Consider the following 3,859-nt stretch of genomic DNA (forward strand, 5'->3'; position numbering starts at 1 on the left):
ACAGAAAAAGAATATGCGTAAAATTTCTTTTGAGTTCTTGGCAGAATACTAAGCTGTGCATGTATAGAACAAGACTCCACAAGGTCAGAGAAAAAACAATTATTGAAAAAGGAACAACCAGGGAGTTATAAGTTAAACAATTCCTTGAGTTTACACAGTCCTGGGAGACATTCACATTCTGACTATTCAGAATAGAATAACTTTGTTACACACCTGAGGTATCCAGTAGAAATACTGGAATTAGTCTTAGAGAAAAGGTCACTCCAGACTTGCTCTATCAAATCTAAATGCTGCCGAAACAAAACTAATACTCTTAAAAGTAAGACATTTAACAACATAATATTGACAATGTCCAATATCTAATAAAAATTATTAGACATGTCAAGGAGCAGGAAAATGTGAACCATAGCAGTAGAAAAAAATCAGATAATAGGAAGAAAAACAAAAAAGGCCAGGCTTGGGGCTTACACCTAGCACTTTGGGAGGCTGAGGTGGGAGGATCACCTGAGGTCAGGAGTTTTGAGATCAGCCTAGCCCACATGGTAAAATCCTCTCTCTACTAAAAATACAAAAATTAGCCAGCCATGGTGGCACACACCTGTAATCCTAGCTACTAGGGAGGCTGAGGCAGGAGAATCAATTGAACCTGGGAGGCAGAGGTTGCAGTGAGCCAAGATTGCACCACCACACTCCAGCTTGGGTGACAGAGTGAGACTCTGTCTCAAAAAACAAACAAGCAAACAATACTCCAGCATAACAAAAATGATGAAATTGCAGACAAGAATGCCAAAAGCAGCTAATAAGGCTACATACATGTATACAAAGAAAAACATGAACATAGGGAAGAGAAAATATTAAAATAAAATGAATTGAACATCTAGAGATGAAAGAATATCTGAAAGAAAAATTTTACTTATTGGGGACACAGGAGATTAGACATTACAGAAGAAAGGATCAGTGAACTAGAAGACATGGCAAATCATGTCTTTAAGTTCACTGAAGCCCTAAGGCAAAGAAAATAAGTGAAAAAGATAGGCCGGGCACAGTAGCTCACGCCTATAATTCCAGCACGTTGGGAGGTCAAGGTGGGCAGATCACAAAGTCAGGAGTTCAAGACCAGCCTGGCGAACATAGTGAAACCCCATCTTTACTAAAACTACAAAAATTAGCCAGGTGTAGGGGCATGTGTCTGTATTCCCAGCTACTCAGAAGGATGAGGCAGGAGAATTGCTTGAACCCAGGAGGCGGAGCTGAGACCACGCCATTGCACTCCAGCCTGGGTGAGAGAGTAATACGTCTCAAAAAAAAAAAAAAAAAAAAAGAAAAGAAAAAGATAAACAGTTTCAATGACCTGTGGGAAAATGTCAAACAATCCAACTTACATATAATAAAAGTCTAACAAAAAGAAGAGGGCACAACAAATATTCCAAGAAGTAATGGCCAATTTTATTTTTTAATGTTTTGTTTGTTTTTTTGAGACAGAGTCTCGCTCTGTCGCCAGGCTGGGGTGCAAAGGCGCAATCTCAGCTCACTGCAACCTCCACCTCCCAGGTTCAAGCGATTTTCCTGCCTCAGCCTCCTGAGTAGCTGGGACTATAGGCATGTGCCACCATGCCCAGCTAATTTTTGTATTTTTAGTGGAAACAGGGTTTCACCATGTTGGCCAGGATGTTCTCGATCTCTTGACCTTGTTATCCACCCGCCTTGGCCTCCCAAAGTGCTAGGATTTTAGGCATGAGCCACCACGCCTGGCCTATTTTAAATTTTTTATTTATTATTATAATTATTTTTATTGAGACAGAGTCTCATTCTGTCACCCGGGCTGGAGGGCAGTGGTGCAATTATGACTCATTGCAGCCTCGACCTTCCCAGGCTCAAGTGATTCCTCTCACTTTAGCCTCCGAAGTAGCTGGGACTACAAGTGCACACCACCATAGCCAGCTAATTTTTTATTTTTTTTTTTTTTATAGAGTTGGGGTTTTACCATGTTGCCCAGTCTGGTCTCAAACTCCTGGGCTCAAGTAATCTGCTTACTTCAGCCTCCCAAGCTGCTGGAATCAACTTTTAAAATTTGATGAAACTATAACCTCATAGACTCAGGATTTTCAACAATTCTGAAACAGAATAACAGACAGCAAACCATCCCAAGGCACATAATAATCAAGATGCTGAAAATCAGAGATAGAGGTAAAAGCTTACAAGCAACTAGAAAGATGACAACTAATTTCTCATTAGAAGCAATGCAAACTTGGCTGGGTGCAGTGGCTCACACGTAATTCCAGCATTTAGAAGGCTAAGGCAAGAGGACTGCTTGAGCTCAGGAGTTGGAGACTAACCTGGGCCACACAGAGAAATCTCTCCTAAAAATCAAAAACACTGGCCAAGTATAGTGGCTCATGCCTGTAATCCCAGCACTTTGGGAGGCTGAGGCAGATGGCTCATCTGAGATCAGGAGTTCGAGACCAGCCTGGCCAACATGGTGAAACCCCATCGCTACTAAAAACACAAAAATTAGCTGGGCATGATGGTGGGTGCCTATAATCCCAGCTACTCGGGAGGCTCAAGCAGAAGAATCTCTTGAACCTGGGAGGGGGAGGTTGCAGTGAGCCAAGATCATACCACTGAACTCTAACCTGGGTGATAGAACAAGACTCCATCTCAAAAGAAAAAAAGAGCCTGTGGCCATACCACCCTGAACGTGCCAGATCTCATCTGATCTTGGAAGCTAAGTAGGGTTGGGCCTGGTTAGTACTTGAATGGGAGACTGCCTGGCAATACCAGGTGCTGTAGGCTTAAAAATATATATATATTTTTTTTATATAAAAAATTTAATTAAAAAATATATTTTTTAATATAAAAAATTAATCAGGCATAGTGGCCCATGCTTGTAGTCCCAGCTACTTGGGAGGGTGACATGGGAGAATTGCTTGAGCCTGGAAGGTTGAGGCTGCACTGAGCCATGATCACGCTTCTGCACTCCAGCCTGGGCAAAAGAACAAGACCCTATCTTAAAAAAAAAAAAAAAAAAAACGGCCAGGTGCGCTGGCTCACGCCTATAATCCCAGCACTTTGGGAGGCCGAGGCAGGTGGATCACGAGGTCAAGGGATCGAGACCATCCTGGTCAACAAGGTGAAACCCTGTCTCTACTAAAAATACAAAAATTAGCTGGGCATGGCGATGCGTGCCTGTAATCCCAGCTACTCAGGAGGCTGAGGCAGGAGAATTGCTTGAACCCAGGAGGCGGAAGTTGCAGTGAGCCAAGATCGTGCCATTGCACTCCAGCCTGGGTAACAACAGTGAAACTCGGTCTCAAAAAAAAAAAGGAAAGTAACCATGCAAGCTAGAACACAATGATAATTGTGGGCTGAAAGAAGCCCATTAACCTACAATTGTGTGTGTGTGTGTGTGTTATATCTAGTTAATACATTTTTCAGAATAAAGGCAAAACAAATATATTTTTAGACAAAAGGTGAAAGAATGCATCACCAGCAGACATGTAGTACAAGAAATGTTACAGAAAGTTCTTCAGGCTGAAGTAAAATAATATCAAATGAAAATTCAGATTTATACAAATGAATGAAGAGTGAATATGTGTGTGTATACATATATATAATTTATATGTGTATGTGTGTGTATATATAATTCTTCCTAGCTGTCAAGTCTATTTCACAGATATTTGAGTGTCCAAGCAAAAATAATTTCTTTTTAGGGGTTATAACATAAATAGAAATAAAGTACAATAACACAAATGATGGAAAAAGGGAAATTGAAATATGTTGTTTTAAGGTCCTTACATTGTATGTGAAGTGGTATATATTTGAAGGTCAAGAGTGACAAGTTAAATATATTATATATATA

At 40.6% G+C, this 3,859-nt stretch overlaps 1 pseudogene; it reads left to right on the forward strand.

The window, feature by feature from the left end:
• Window positions 1-2,674: 2,674 nt before the first annotated feature.
• Window positions 2,675-2,793, forward strand: LOC118143546 (5S ribosomal RNA; annotated as a pseudogene).
• Window positions 2,794-3,859: the final 1,066 nt, after the last annotated feature.

Source organism: Callithrix jacchus, chromosome 7, assembly GCF_049354715.1.
Source record: "Callithrix jacchus isolate 240 chromosome 7, calJac240_pri, whole genome shotgun sequence".
NCBI lineage: Eukaryota > Metazoa > Chordata > Mammalia > Primates > Cebidae > Callithrix > Callithrix jacchus.